Here is a 16,973-nt window from a genome sequence, read left to right on the forward strand (position 1 = left end):
TTCAGTATAATGCTCTGAAAGAGACTGGGTTTGTGTGATAGGGTTGCATTTTATTTTATCTTAACAGTGTTTAATTGGAGTAGTTAAAAAAATCTTACTTGATCAGTTTTCTTAAATGGTACATTTTATGAATAGAATCAAGTACTATAGTTGAAACACTGTCTGACTACTATTCCTGTGTTTGCTTAGGTACTCTTGACATTTCACTAGCTCACCCGTTAAAGAATAGGAAATCTAGAAATAGAAAGGATAAAATATGCCTATATTAACCCTAGTTTAAGACCACTCTGGCAATAAAGGCCTTATTATTGCTCCCTCATATATGTGACTTTTCTAGGATACTATGTATACAGTGTATTTTAAATGGTTATGTGGGTAGTCTCCAGCTACTCCCCATATGAATAAAGGCATTTTTTTTTATTCACACAGACAACATACTCTGGATTTACAAGTGTTTGTTCTCTTTCTGATATTCATTAACCAAATCTCACCCAGAAAACTCCATTTATGGTGTAGTCAGTTTTTTTTTTTTCTGGAAATATATCTTATTTAGGGAAGTTACCTTCCTCTTATGCATTTCTTTGGTCCTCTGGAAGTTGATATAATTGTGGATAGTCATATGTTTATTGAAAAAAATGTATTGAAGTGATTCCATTAGTATTATGTTCTAATACTTGGAGAATGACCTTCATATTTATATATCTGTATTAATTCTATCAGTACATTGTTTTTTTTTACAAAAACTAATTTTTTACTGTAAAGTATTTGTAATAATGTAAAGTGAACCTTATACATGTCCAATAAAGTCATATCTTCATGTTTAGAAGTTGTATGTACCTTAACATTCCAGTTTTTAAGAGTGTGGCACAGTGGTAGAGCTTTGGGTTTACAAACGTTGTGGCCTGAGTTTCCCCAAGGATCACTCATAGCGACACTATCATGCATGTACAAGAAGCCTCTGAGTTCATCCCCAGGTGTGGTGCCTTAAGAATGGGCCACTTAGGGAGTCCGGCACAAGGATCCAGCACAAGGATCCCGGATTGAGCCCCCGGCTCCCCACATGTAGGGGAGTCCCTTCACAGGTGGTGAAGGAGGTCTGTAGGTGTCTATCTTTCTCTTCCCCCTTCTGTCTCCCCCTCCTCTCTCCATTTCTCTGTGTCCTACCTAACAACAACAACAACAATAACTACAACAACAATGAAAAACAAGGGCAACAAAAAGGGAAAAATAAATAAATATATATATATAAAAGATGAGCCACTTAATGGGTCCTTGTGTTTTAACCAGTGTCTTTGTGTAGAACCCGCATACATTTAAGTCTAGTGCTAGACACACAGGAGATGGTCACTAAATACGCCACTAGCATCACTTAAATTCACTGTCTCCAGTGTCTGCTATAGACTATTGTTCCCTTTAACTACAATGTCTTTCTTCAGAGAGGAAAAACGCCAATATAGTCCCCTCTGCTAAAATTAAAAGGTGTAATAGCAATTTAAAGTTAATTAAAAAAACAAACTGATTCATTATGAATTTGAACCAAGATCTTATTCTGCAGATTTTCATGGTCACCCTGAAAAGGCACATGAGATAATAATAATAAAATAATAATAATAATAATAATAGCAGCTGCTTGCCAAAACAAAGTGACTATGGGCTAAGGAACTGGCTCCCTCCAGTACCCAGGACTATACAGGATCACCCGTGATAATGTGCCAGATCATAGTAGAAGCTGGCAAGGAGGGCAGGGAAGATAACATAATGGTTATTCAAACAGACTTTTATGCCCGAGACTCCAAGGCCCCAGATTCAGTCCCCCACACCAACATAAGCCAGAGCTGAGTGCTGCTCTTGTAAACAAAACAAAACAAGCCCAGGCAAGACCCTTGGATCTGCTCCCTTCAGACCTAATCCACATGTTGGACATGGAGATCTTGACCCAATCTTCTTGTTATGACTTACCCACAGCTTCTCAACAGTACCTGGTATTGTCTTCTCTCTTCGTTCCTCTCTGTACTCTCTCTTTTAACCTTATTTTAATTTCTTCCTTTCTATACCTACATAACAGATAACAGCACATAGAAGAAATGAAATCTTCTGTCTACATGATAGGAAATTGTCGAAACTAATCCATCCTGTATTACATAAATGTAACAAAAATTTAGGAAACAAACAGAAAAGATCCAAGCTTCCCTGAGTCAGTGACCTCTATACCATATAGAGCAGTGTAATAAGGAAATCATAGGTCTTTTTGTATGAATTATGTTTTGCTATAGTCCGATGCAGTTATAATTCAGCAAGCAACCCCGAGGAGGAAAACAAAAAAACAAAAAAGCCAAGAATGAAAGCATCAGACTTCCTGATCCCAAGTTATACTACAAGGCTATTATAATCAAAACTGGTACCAAAACAAAAGCAGATGCACAGACCAAAGGAATAGAGCCCAGAAATAAGACCTCATACCTACAGACAACTTTTTTTTTTTTTTTTTTTTTTTGCCAGTAATGCTTTTTGGACTCTGCTCTGCTCTTTTTTTAAAATTTATTTTAAAAAGGAGACATTAACAAAATGACAACTAATTTTGAACAAAGGGTCGAAGAATATTAAAAGAATCTTTTCAACAGATGGTGCTGGGGAAATTGGGTTACTATGCAGCAGGACTACTATGTATAACCGTGCACAACAGTCAACTTGGATGTTAAACCAGAAACCATCAACTACATGGAGGAAAAAACTGGTAGGATACTCCATGTTTGTTTCAGAAATGTTTCTGAAAAATCAAGACAATCATTATCACATGTGATTAGAAATTATATCCATGTGGTAGTGATTGACTTCTAAAACATTATTGCCCTAATAAAACCTTTTTGAAAAGTCTCAACTGTTTCCCATAACTGACTTCACTAGATTTCATTTTATTTTATTTATTTATTTATTTATTATTTATTTATTATTATTTATATTATTTATTATATTATTATATATTATATTATTATATTATTTATTATTTATATTATTTATATTATTTATTATATCTATTTATTATTTATTTATTATTTATTATTTATTTATTATTTATTTATTATTTATTTATTTTATTTATTTATTTTATTTTGTTTATTTTATTTTATTTATTTCATTTATTTTATTTTATTTTATTTTATTTTATTTCATTTATTTTATTTTTTATTTATTTCATTTATTTTATTTATTTCATTTTATTTTATTTATTTTATTTTATTTATTTTATTGCCACCAGGTTTATTGCTGGGGCTCAGTGCCTGTATAACAAATCTCAGTGCCTGTATAACAAATCCACCACTCCTGATGGCCATTCTTTTTTTTTTAATTAGGTAGGAGAGAAATAGAAGGAGATAGAGAGGGAGAGAAAAAGAGATAGAGAGATAGAGAGGGAGAGAAAAAGAGACCTGCTTAACTGCTAATGAAGCTTTCCCTCTGCAGATGGGGACCAAGGGCTGGAACCCAGATTCTTTGCATATGATGATGCAGCCCCAAAGCAGGGAATCTTAAGCAAAAGTGAGTACACCTACTTTAAGTGGGGAAAGTGTGCCACCTTCTGGTAGTAGACTTCAGTGATTTGATTCAATTCTAATCTACCTCCCCTGTGTCTGATCTTCTTTCCCTAGTATTTTGTGGAGTTAAAACTAAGGGAGAGGGTAGGTGAAAAAGCTTACTTAGTGAAGATAACTTCAGTGCTGTAGTCTCTCTCTCTCTCTCTCTCTCTCTCTCTCTCTCTCTCTCTCCCTCGCGCGCGCGCTCTCCCCCCCCTTTCTCCTGCTTCATCTGTCCTACATTAAAAAAGAACAAAAAACATCCTTTTCAGCAGTAATTTAAAATATTTGTAAAGATGCGGAAACAACTTCGGTAGGGGAGAGGAGGAATGTAGTAACTTAATCAAATTATGTGTGGGTATGAAAATACTTTGGGGGGGCAGGGGAGAAAATATAATCATTATGCTCCTGCCTGAGGCTATGTCCTAGGTTCAATCCCCTGCACCACCATAAGCCAGAGCTGAGCTGTGGTCTGATGAAAAAAACTGAAAGGAGAGTAAGAAAGAAAGAAAATATTCTGGAAATCTGATAGCTTTGTAAAAACAATATTAAACCATTAATAAAAACAAAATTAAAAGATACTTGAAAAACCATTATATCCAGGAGGTCCTGGATATATTGTCTTAAATAAGGTAATTCTCCCCTTTGTTATGAGATTAATGTATAGTTCTGTAAATTTAGTCCCATAAGGATTTGTACTAGAAAGGAGCTAGTGATCAGCATAAAAAGGGTTTTATTTTCCATTTATTATTTATTATTTTTAATTTGTAGATCAATCTAACACCAAGTATGAACCAAAATTCTTTTTCTTTTCTTGCCTTCAGGGTTATTGCTGGGGCTCAGTGCCTGCACCACGAATCCACTACTCCTGGAGGCCACTTTTGTTGCACTTGTTGTCATTATTATTATTATTATTGCTGTTGTTGTTGGATAGGACAGAGAGAAATTAAGAGAGATGGGGAGATAGAGAGGAAGAGAGAAAGACACCTACAGAACTGCTTCACCTCCTGTGAAGAGACCCCTCTGCAGGTGGGGAGCCGGGGGCTTGAACCAGGATTTTTTTTTAAATAATTTATTTCTTTATTGGGGAATTAATGTTTTACATTAAACAGTAAATACAATAGTTTGTACATGCATAACATTCCCCAGATTCCCATTTAACAATACAACCCCCACTATGTCATTCATCATCTTTCATGGACCTGTATTCTACCCACCCACCCACCCACCCCCCGAGTCTTTTACTTTGGTGCAATACTCCAATTTCATTTCAGGTTCGACTTGTGTTTTCTTTTCTAATCTTGTTTTTCAACTTCGGCCTGAGAGTGAGATCATCCCATATTCAGCCTTCTGTTTCTGACTTATTTCACTCAACATGATTTTTTCAAGGTTCATCCAAGATCGGCTGAAAACGGTGAAGTCACCATTTTTTACAGCTGAGTAGTATTCCATTGTGTATATATACCACAACTTGCTCAGCCACTCATCTGTTGTTGGACACCTGGGGTGCTTCCAGGTTTTGGCTATTACAAATTGTGCTGCCAAGAACATATGTGTACACAGATCTTTTTGGATGGATGTGTTGGGTTCCTTAGGATATATCCCCAGGAGGGGAATTGCAGGGTCATAGGGTAGGTCCATTTCTAGCCTTCTGAGAGTTCTCCAGACTGTTCTCCACAGAGGTTGGACCAATTGACATTCCCACCAGCAGTGCAGGAGAAACCAGGATTCTTATGCTGGTCCTTGCACTTCCTGTTATGTGTGCTTAACCCGCTGCGCTACCACCGGACCCCCGGGACCAAAATTCTTTACGGGGTGCAGAAAGTAGAAGGTCTGGCTTCTGTAATTGTTTCTCCGTTGGATAAAGGCATGGGCAGGTCCATCATAAAAAAGACTTTCGGGAGTCAGGCGGTAGCCCAGCGGGTTAAGCACACGTGGCGCAAAGCCCAAGGACCAGCATAAGGATTCCGGTTCAAGCCCCAGGCTCTCCACCTGCAGGGGAGTCTCTTCACAGGCGGTGAAGCAGGTCTGCAGATGTCTTTCTCTCCCCCTCTCTGTCTTCCCCTCCTCTCTCCATTTCTCTCTATTCTAGCCAACAATGACAACATCAACAACAACAAGGATAACTACAAGAATAAAACAAGGGCAACAAAAGGGAATGAATAAATAAGTATTTTTTAAAAAAAGACTTTTAGAGGGACAAGGCTGGGCAAAGACATAGGTGAAAAAGCACAAAGCCTGCTCAATATATTCTAAGATGATTAGAGGGCATGTAGATATTAAGGAAATGTTTAAAATCTTATATAGATTTCTTAATATTTTATTTATTTTATTGTAATGAGGGATGCAGAGATACATAGACCAGATCATTGTTCACTTCTTGCTTATGGTGGTGCTAGAGATTGAAGCTAGGAAATCAGAACTTCAGGCATGAAAGCCTTTTGCATAACCACTGTGTTACCTTCCCTGCCTGTTTTAGATTTCTAAATGATCAGGTTTTTCATGTGGTGTTGGATATCAAACTCAATCTCACACATGCAAGACACTTCTGCCACTGAACTATATCCTCAGTCGTGAATTAATCTGATTTACACAGTATTGCAATTTAAGTATTTTAAGATTGTTATTTTTTTTAAAAAATTGCAATTTCTAATTAGCAGGTTTTATTTTTCTTTTTCCAGGGGTATGGGGAGAGCAAGAAAGTAAAGATAACAAAACCACACCCATCATAAAGATTTCAAACACCTTATGCTAAGTTTTCACCCAGAGTTTAAACTGAAGATTTTCCCCTCCAACTGTATTTGTAAGCAAAGACTTTTCTTTCTTTTTTTTTTTATTTAAGAAAGGATTAATTAACAAAACCATAGGGTAGGAGGGGTACAACTCCACACAATTCCCACCACCCATTCTTCATATCCCATCCCCTCTCCTGATAGCTTTCCCATTCTCTATCCCTCTGGGAGCATGGACCCAGGGTCATTGTGGGGTGCAGAAGGTGGAAGGTCTGGCTTCTGTAATTGCTTCCCCGCCGAACATGGGTGTTGACTGGTCAGTCCATACTCCCAGTCTGCCTCTCTCTTTCCCTAGTAGGGTGTGTCTCTGGGAAAGGGGAGCTCCAGGACACATTGGTGGGGTGTAAACAAAGACTTTTCAAACTACATGAGCTAGTTCAATGCTAACTTTAGCAGCTCTGGTTTTCTGACAGCAGCATATCTGTTTTACCCGACACTTAAGGTATAAAACAGGAGTTCCCTAACATCAGAGCAAAGGGAAAATAAGTTTTATTGCGTTATATAAAAATATTTCCAAAGATGGAGAGGGTCTACTAACATGCAGCCCACCAAATGGAGAAGAAAATACCACTCAGACCAAGGCATGTTATTGTAATATTTCAGATATGAGGAAAGATAAATATTCAAGTTTTTTTTTCAATTATTTTTATGTCTCTTTTCCTTCAGGAAGCTTCAAGAAAATTATCCCTAGAAAGACAGAGAAAGAATAAGGAGGGACTGGACAGCCAGCACCAAAATCAAGAGGACAGATGTCCAGTGGGTGGGTGGGGGGCGGGTAACCAAAGACAGTTGTAAAGGGTGAACAGAGACACATTTAACAGCAGTGACCAAAGAGACCATTCTTTTTTTTTTTTTTATTAAAGAAAGGATTAATTAACAAAACCATAGGGTAGGAGGGGTACAACTCCACAGAATTCCCGCCACCCAATCTCCATAACCCACCCCCTCCCCTGATAGCTTTCCCATTCTCTATCTCTCTGGGAGCATGGACCCAGGGTCATTGAGGGTTGCAGAAGGTAGAAGGTCTGGCTTCTGTAATTGCTTCCTCGCTGAACATGGGCGTTGACTGGTAGGTCCATACTCATAGTCTGCCTCTCTCTTTCCCTAGTAGGATGGGTCTCTGGGGAAGCTGAGCTCCAGGACACATTGGTGGTGTAAGAGACCATTCTTAATTTCAGAAGGTCCACATTTTGTAATGTCTATGAAATGTATAGGGTTGATTGTTGCTGAGGAGTTATTCTGATGCAGTCTCCGCCCCCAGGTTTTACTACGCCCCCGCGAAACCCTAGCATTGCCCCCTTCAACCAATCCTGGCCCTATACGTCACCCCTGGTTGTCGCCCAATAAAAAGCCCCCTCACGACCCCTCTCTCTGGGCTCTCAGCTCTCCCTCTCTGAGGTCTCGCTCCCTGCTCTCCCCCCGTGGTCGGCCATTGCTGGCTGGCTCCACGTGGTCTGAACCAAACCCCCCCCCATCCTATAATAAAGATTTGTGTACCCCTTTGCTCTGGACGTCCGCTCTCTTCTCCGCGGTGCAGCCTGACACCAGACCACCACAACAACATCTGGCACCCATCGTGTTCCGTACCCACACCACGCCCGGCCTGAGGTCTCCGAAACCACCCAGACACAGGTAAGTGGCATCCGCCCACTTCTGTGGCCCTGCGTTTCCCTCCACCATGGGAAATTTCTCGTTTTATGAGGAGGTGTCCCAGTCATTATCTCTTGACCTGGGACAGATTCGCGCTGTCATAAACGGTTTAATTTTCGCTACCCCTTGGATTTTTTTAACTGTGGTCGCCACTTTCAAGATATGTAAAATGTGGTATGCCATAAGGATAAGTGACCTTGAGGCTGAGGTACGAGAGTTAAATCACATGTGCTTAAGACTTAGACATCCTAAGCGATCAGCGGCTAAACCCAAGAATTCCGTTCCCACAGACACGCACAAGTGTTTGGACGCTCCTCCTCTGACCCCGCCCCCTTCCACCCCGTTTCAGCTCCGCCTGAGGTTTCTGCGTCCCTGACCCCGCCCCCGGCCCCTGCCTCCCCAGTTTCAGTTCCACCTGAGGTTTCTGCGACCCTGAACCCCACCCCCACCCCTGCTGCCCCGGTTTTAGCTCCGCCTGCAGCTTCCGTGTTCCTGACCCTGCCCCAGGCCCCTGCCCCCCGGTTTCAGCTCCGCCTGCAGCTTCTACATTCCTGAACCCCCCCTGCCCCTGCCCCTGCCCCTGCCCCTGCTGCCCTGGTTTCAGCTTCGCCTGCAGCTTCCATGTTCCTGACCCCGCCCCCAGCCCCTGCCCTTGCGGTTTCAGCTCTGCCTGAGGCTTCCTCGTCCCTGACCCCGACCCCTGCTGATACGTTACCATTAAGGGACCTAGTGGCTGAGATACAAGAGCTAAAGGATATTTTTTCAGCATTTAAGGATTTTAAACCATGTGCAGTCCACCCCGGGAGCTCCGCCCCCGTAGATATGCGTTTAGTCTCCCCTGCAGCCACTACAGCAGTTTCTATGGCACTTTCCACTTCTGTAGCTCCCTCTCCCGCGCCATCGGACCAAATCCACACATTCCCGGTAAACTTGGCCCCTTCTAAACAAAACCCTCAGCCGTGGCAGCCATATTCCTCTAAAGATCTTGGAACACTCAGATAAGCACTCAGGGAGGACAGAATGCATTCTCCATGGACCATGTCTGTCTTGAGGAGTTTTTACCAGCATTTAAATACACCACAAGACTGGAAAGATCTGGATCGTGCTGCACTCCCAGACCCACTCTATCTTCAGTGGCAGGCATGCTTCCGCGATGAGTGCTCTAGGCAATCGCAGGAAAATAGTAAAAAACAGGTAGAATGGAATTCTGATGCTTTGTTTGGAGCAGGAGCTTATGAATCTGGAGCTCAGCAGGCAGAAGCCAAGTTTCCAACCAGTTATTTTGAACAGGTACGCATCTGTGCAACACAAGCATGGGAAAGGGTGACCACACCCGATGTAGATCCGTCAGCTCCCATTAACTCTTTTCACCAAGGCTCTGATGAATCATTGGCGAGCTTCATCTCAAGGGTGAAGAGAAGCTTAGAGAGAAAGGTTTATAATCCTGACGTCCGCAAACTACTCCTGCGCTCTATTGTCTGGGAAGGCATGACACCACAATTCCGTCAGGTATGCCTTAATCTTAAACACCTACACCCAGATAATTGGATTCTAGCAACACAGGAACTTACATCAGGCAATTATGGGGCACCCGCTACAACGCAGGTCTATGCAGTTGCCCCACGTAAGCAAAACGGGGCCTGCTTTCAGTGCGGTCGCCAAGGACATTGGCGTAACCAATGTCCTGATAAGTTGCGACCACGCCTCCAGTCAGGGAAACCACGCCTCCAGCCAGAGCAACCCCGCTTTCAGTCAGGGAGCCAGAGACCACGTACTGTTTGTCCAAAATGTCGTAAGGGGTTTCATTGGAAGAGAGATTGTTGGTCCCAATTTCATAAAGATGGTTCGCCCCTGAACGGTACAAATTCGGGGATTTTGTGGACCACTCCTGTTTTAGAACGGGGCCACCCTTCTATGACAGTAAAGATTGGCAATATTCCTTTTAAATTTTTTATTGACACGGGGGCAGAAAAGACGATTTTAAGGCAAGAAGAGGTCAAGATTGGGAACTTATCCCTGGACCCAGTTTACATGGAATAGGAGGGATGACCAGAGCATTTTGCACATGAGACTCGCTCATGTGGGAAGACCCAGAAGGTTCTACCGGACACTTCCGCCCTTTGGTAGCTAATATTAGCACCAACTTACTGGGCAGGGATCTTCTGGAATGTCTTGATGTTAGGATATCCACAGACGCCTCTGCAGAGCGTAAAACTCGTTCCCGCGATACCAGGCCTATTCAGCACCCACAATACTAAATGCCACTGTTCGTAGCCAAACACCCCGCTTAAGCTGGCTTTCTAATGAGCCTGTCTGGGTGGAACAGTGGCCTTTACCTAGGGATAAGCTAAAAATTTTAAAAGAGCTCGTCCGAGAGCAGTTGTCCTTGGGACACATTCGTCATTCTCGAAGCCCATGGAATACTCCTGTCTTTGTGATTAAAAAGCGCTCGGGAAAATGGCGCCTCCTTGAAGATCTCCATGCAGTAAATAAAACCATGCAGGTCTGGGGCTCCCCCCAAAAGGGTTTGCCTCTTGCTTCTGCAATTCCCACGGGAATTCCAATCATAGCTATTGATATACAAGATTGTTTTTTCTCTATCCCCTTGCATCCGCGAGATTGTAAACGTTTTGCCTTCTCTGTTCCGTCTATTAATAACGCCAGCCCTGCTGATAGATTTGAATGGGTGGTGCTGCCCCAGGGTATGGCCAATAGTCCTACAATTTGTCAGGAGGCTGTTAAATCTGCCCTTGTCCCATATATTCATAAGGGCCTCAATATTTTTCATTATACAGATGATATTTTAATATGGGGAAAATCAGATACAGATCTCTATGCCTTACGTGATTTTCTCATTCCTGCATTAAAGAAAAGTGGCCTTAATGTAGCCCCTGAGAAGATACAGCTAATCCCTCCAATATCCTTCCTAGGTTCAGAGATTTCTCTAACACAAATTCGTCCCTTAAAACCTAATGTTACCTTCCCTTCTAACCTTACTCTTGCTTCTTTACAAAGTTTTCTAGAAAATTTAAATTGGCTTAGGCAGTATCTCTATCTGCCCACAAGCTGCCTCCAACCACTGTTTGACCTGTTGAAAGGAAACAAACAGCCCTCTTCAAAACGTAAGTTAACTCCTGAGGCCTCCTTGGCACTAGAAAGGGTTAACCAGGCCCTCCAGGACATGCACCTTGTTCGATTCTCTCCCTCCTCTCCGGTAAACCTTCTAATCTTCAACTCCACCCCCACAGTAGTAGGGGCATTGTGGCAAGACCATGGGGTTCTCGAATGGCTTCACACGCCAGTAGGAGGAGCTCCAAGCCTCCTCACTGAGATAGATGTGTTAGCATTCATGGTTCGCCAAGGGAGAAATAGGTCTGTGCAGGTCTTAGGGAAAGAACCGGATTTAATCATTCTGCCCTTTTCTCTCACAGATACAGAGTGGCTTATACGCCATCATTCCCGCTTTGCCATAAGCTTCGTGGGGTTTCCAGGACAAATAGATAACCATTTGCCTTCTAATAAATTGATAGCTTCTTTACCTCTTCTGCCTCTACTAGCACCTAAACTTTTCTCTCGGGATCCCATTCCCTCTGCTCCTACAATCTTTAGTGATGGCGGAAAAAGGGGAGCTGCTGCCCTTATATATTACCCAGACAAACAATCTCCTAAACCTCTCTTTACTGAGCTTCCTGATAATTCCCCTCAGTACAAAGAACTTTATGCTGTTTTTCTTGCACTAAAAGCTGTACCAGAATCCTTCAACCTTTTTTCTGACAGTGTGTATACTGTTAACTTACTTCCATGGCTTGCTCGTTCTTATGTGAAAATTGATGACAACCCACTTTCCCCTCTCTTGATTCAAATCGCCTCTATGCTCTGTTCTCGAACCCAACCACTGTATATTCAACACCTTCGTTCCCACAGCCCTCTTCCTGGTTCCCTGTCCGAAGGGAATGCCGCAGTTGACCGCCTTGCCTCCACAGGAACTTTCCCAGTCTCTGTCTCTGATCCTGCTAATTTTCATTCTCTAACCCATGTTAATCTTAAAGGCCTTCGAGCTCGATTCCCTGATATTCCTGTACCACAGTTAAAACATATCCTCGCTACATGGTCTTCTTGTGCAAGTCTCATAAAGACACCTGCTATCCAGACCCTTGGGGTTAACCCCCGAGGTTTAAAAGCTAATGCTATTTGGCAAATTGATGTCACCCACATACCAAACTTTGGCAAACAAAAATATGTGTTTGTCTCAATTGATACCTTTTCTAAATTTATGTGGGCTACAGTTCAGACAGGAGATGCTAAAAAGCTTGTAAGCCATATGCTCTCTTGTTTTGCCGTTATGGAGGTCCCATTATTTTTGAAAACAGACAATGCACCTATGTTTACAAGCAAACAATTTAAAGATTTTTGTTCCCTCTGGAATATTACTCATACCATGGGCATTCCCTACAATCCACAGGGACAAGGCATTGTCGAGAGGGCCCATCAAACTCTGAAGGCTCAACTAAATAAAGATAAAGTAGGAACATACCCCCCCAATATCCAGCTAGCAAAAGCCTTAACTACGTTAAATCTCTTTAATATTTACAATAACTCGGCCTTATCCCCTATTATTCTTCACTGGCAAACACCATCTACCCTCCCATCTATTAAGGTCAAATGGAGAGACCCACTCGATAAAATTTGGAAAGGGCCTGACCCATTATTGACCATGGGAAGGGGTTTCGCATGCATTTTCCCTCAAAATTTCTCTAAACCTGTCTGGGTTCCTGCCCGCCATGTCCGACAATACCCGCAGGATGGCGCTGTTATTCCTGAAGAACAAGAAATACTACAAGAGGACCAGATACAGGATACATCCCAGGACCCATAATATGACATGGCAGAACCTACAAAATCTGGCTCACAGATACCTCTCTCCTACCCTTTCCCTGTATGTCTTATGTTATAACTGGCCAGTTGTTTTTGTGAGTGAGTGTGTTGAATGACAAAAAAAAAAATTTTTTTGCATGACCCATCTGCTTGGAGTACTCTAAAAGGTAATTGGCTTTATATAAAAATGCTGGACGCAGCCAAAGTTTCTGGAGACGTCCAGAAACATTCCAAAAATTTTTTTTCTTTCTCCCTCTTTTGAATTTTATATATAGTTTTGGTATATATGTAAGTGTTTAGTCTTAAACTGTGTGACTAATGACAGATTTAAATTTGTTTTTAAATAATGTGTTTTTATAACAAAAGTTCTTTTTCCTCCAGTTTGTTATAACTAAATGTTTATGGGTATGTCTCAAGTTTGGTAACACTAACTTAACGGTCAAAAGTGTAACCCTACAGCTACACTTTTACCAGACAAGGTAAAAATTAATTTGTTAAGATAACTTACTATTTAGGTAAAAGTCTAAATGTTCAACGTGACTATTCATTCCCAAAACTAAACTATGTAAATTTTATATACAGGACACCTTTGAAGGGCCCCCAAAGGTGCCCTGTAAACTATCTTGTGGAAATTAATCCACAACAGATCTGGCATCAATCTGGCACTGTAAACGTTAAAATCATTGTCACGAATATGCGTTAACTCTCTAAGCATACATATTTTAGCTAAAATTGGTCTCAAGATCCTGCAGTAGAGGCTGCTACAGGAGGTCACATTAGATGACCTTTAAATAAAATCATAAAGAGATTCTAAACCAATTATAATCATCGAGGTATCAACTATAACAAACCTATAACTTGTTACAAGTTCAAATTAACCACGAGAAGCAGATTGTGTTTCTTTCACAGGAATCCTGGAAAAACCATCTGAACCCCTGCACACCCTGACGTCACCCACTAGATGGCATGACTACCGTGGCACACCCCCCGAAACCCTATATGTCACTCAACGCGATCTGAAGAACCTGATACACAGACTCCAAGGACAGAACTTTCTTCATGCCTGGTTACCGTTCCTGCTTCTGACCTGCTTGTCACGTGTTGGCAGTTCCAGCTGGCTATCTACAGAAAAGCAACATTCCAGCGGCTGACCTTCCTCATGCAGCGTTGCATCCCCTGCCAATTCTTCCCCTAGCCATCTACTTCAGACTGAGACTTGTATCGGACTTTCTGACATACCCTATATACATTTTACACAATTTTGAAGCAGCTTATTTCCCTTCATGCTGCTGGTTTTTCATAGACTGATCCTGAGTAATTCATAGACTTTACAGACTGTTGCCTTGAGGACTATACAATGCCAAATAGCCCCTCTGTTTGGTGGGTCATGCCTCCCGCCTCCCCCTCATTATGTACCCTTGCCCCTTTCCCCACCCAAGCAGGGAATGTTCCTTTACACACCAATCCTTCCCTTCACACCACACTGGCTTTTACTTCTCCCCTACTTGTCCCTTCCTATTTTGTTATATCATTTAGGCTTATGCCCAAAAGGTTTCTGCCCCATGATAGTCTTTTACAGACTTTGTACATCTTATGCAATTACTAGATAGAAAGATAGAAAAGATGTAGAGATATTGTGAAGAGATGGTTGAGCAGGCTGCGCTTAAACCTATGAGATGAGTCTCTCCAGGTAAGTCTCTCTCTCTAAAGAGGGGTTGAGCACAGGAGGACGCATAAATCTCACAAGGTTCACAGTCATTTAAGCCTTCCCTCCTCCACAGAAAGTCCTACATCTTGCCACCTGAGCATGGCATTCCTCTAAAACATTTAAGCCTGCTCCATTCCATTTTTCTTTACTGTGTCCATTTAGATATAAAGGGATAGGAGGAGATGTTGCTGAGGAGTTATTCTGATGCAGTCTCTGCCCCCAGGTTTTACTACGCCCCCGCGAAACCCTAGCATTGCCCCCTTCAACCAATCCTGGCCCTATACGTCACCCCTGGTTGTCGCCCAATAAAAAGCCCTCTCACGCCCCCCCCCCCTCTCTGGGCTCTCAGCTCTCCCTCTCTGAGGTCTCGCTCCCTGCTCTCCCCCCGTGGTCGGCCATTGCTGGCTGGCTCCACGTGGTCTGAACCAACCCCCCCCCCCCATCCTATAATAAAGATTTGTGTACCCCTTTGCTCTGGACGTCCGCTCTCTTCTCCGCGGTGCAGCCCGACACCAGACCACCACCACAACAGTTGATATTGCTCTACTTTCTTTCTACAAACCAATCATGTATCAGATTTTTTCTGTCTCTGAATCTAAGAGAATGATTGTGTTCACTTTCTAGGTCTGTATAAATGTATTGCTATGAAAACATGGTTGCCTAGATACACGAATGAGCCTTATAATCCAGAATCAATAACAAAGTTATTCAACAACATTCCTAAGATTAATCCAGCTACCTGGGATGGGACATTAACCCTGGGCATGTACTAGTACTCTTTTAATATTTATTAATTTCCTTTTTGTTTAGCTTGTTTTTATTGTAGCTATTGTTGTTATTGATGTCGTTTGCTGTTGGGTAGGACAGAGAGAAATGGAGAGAGGAAAGGAAGACAGAGGGGGAAAGAAAGACAGACACCTGCAGACCAGCTTCACCTCTTGTGAAGGGACTCCCCTGCAGGTGGGGAGCTGGGGCTCGAACCAGGATCCTCACGCCAGTCCTTGCGCTTTGTGCCACCTACGCTTAACCCGCTGCGCTACCACCCAGCTCCCAGTAGTAATCCTCTTAATGTCTACAAGATCTCTATGATGTGGTTACTGCTCCCATTATACACCTAAGGAGGATAAAAATTCCATTAGCAAATCTGACTCTGGCTGTATTTATGGCAAAAGGAAATTAAATCTTCCATTGCTTTTTATTTTTCCAGGACTCTAGGCCAACTTTTTCATATAAAGAGAGCAAACCTAAAAAAGACATCATGAAGTACTTAATTATTTTCTGGGGCCAGGTGGTGGCACACACGTGGTTAATTGCATATGCTACAATGCCTGAGGGCCCAGGTTTGAGCTCCTAGTCCCCACCCTGCAGGGGAAATGCTTCATGAGTGGTGAAACAGGGCTGCAGGTGTTTCTCTGTCTCTCTTCCTTTCTGTCCCTCCTCCCCACTCAAGTTCTGGCTGTCTCTATCCTATAAATAAAGATAATAAAAAAATTTTTTTAATCAAATATTTTCTACTTAGACCTAGATACCCTCAGTTATTCTAAGGCTAACCTTGTCAGATAAAGTAAACACTACAAAAGCTAGATAAGGACAAGAGACCAGCACACTTTAATGATGGCCCTTTTGGTCACTACCAGGCCACCCTATCATATGGAGCCCTAGTCAGAGAATCCTGGGATTCCTACACAGATATGATGAGCCTAGACCCCACTTTCTTACAGATCCCTCTCTCCACCATCACTGGTCATCTCCACCAGGAACATCATAAACCCTTTTGTTGACCTCTATAGGACTTGCCCTCAATGTGGAACAACAGTGGTAGAAACTGCCCCATTCCCTGTAGGGAGGCTGGGTCGACATACTCTGCCACTTGAGGGTCCTGAAATGAGTGCAGCCTAGAATGTTCCTAGCTATGACCATGGAATGCAAGCTCAGACTAACAGGGATATAGGGGTTTCACAGGCTCCTTGCTAAATATGAATAGACATGGACCCTACATCAGACTGATGAGGTTTACAGTTAATGGTATTTATATCCTTTTCCCATATTTGGGAGCTACTCTCTGCCCTGATCCAGCTTTCTTGTCCTATCCTAAAACTCTTGACACCAACTTCCCAGACAGTACTTTTAGCCCACCAGCATGTCAGTCTCAAGCAAAAATTAGTAAAGTCATGAGCCCCTTCAAATATATCTAAAACAGACTCCTGGCCTCTGACAACATGAAAACCTCAAATCTCATCTGCTATACTTTTGCCTTTAGGTTCCCAATTATTAAACAACCTGTTCTACTTTATATCTTAATGCTTTTCGGCCATCAAGTTGCAAATGCTACCATGACACCAGCCTAACTTCCCTGGGCAGATGACCTCATCAATGTGT

The sequence above is a fragment of the Erinaceus europaeus genome, chromosome 11 (genome assembly GCF_950295315.1).
Source record: "Erinaceus europaeus chromosome 11, mEriEur2.1, whole genome shotgun sequence".
Lineage (NCBI taxonomy): Eukaryota > Metazoa > Chordata > Mammalia > Eulipotyphla > Erinaceidae > Erinaceus > Erinaceus europaeus.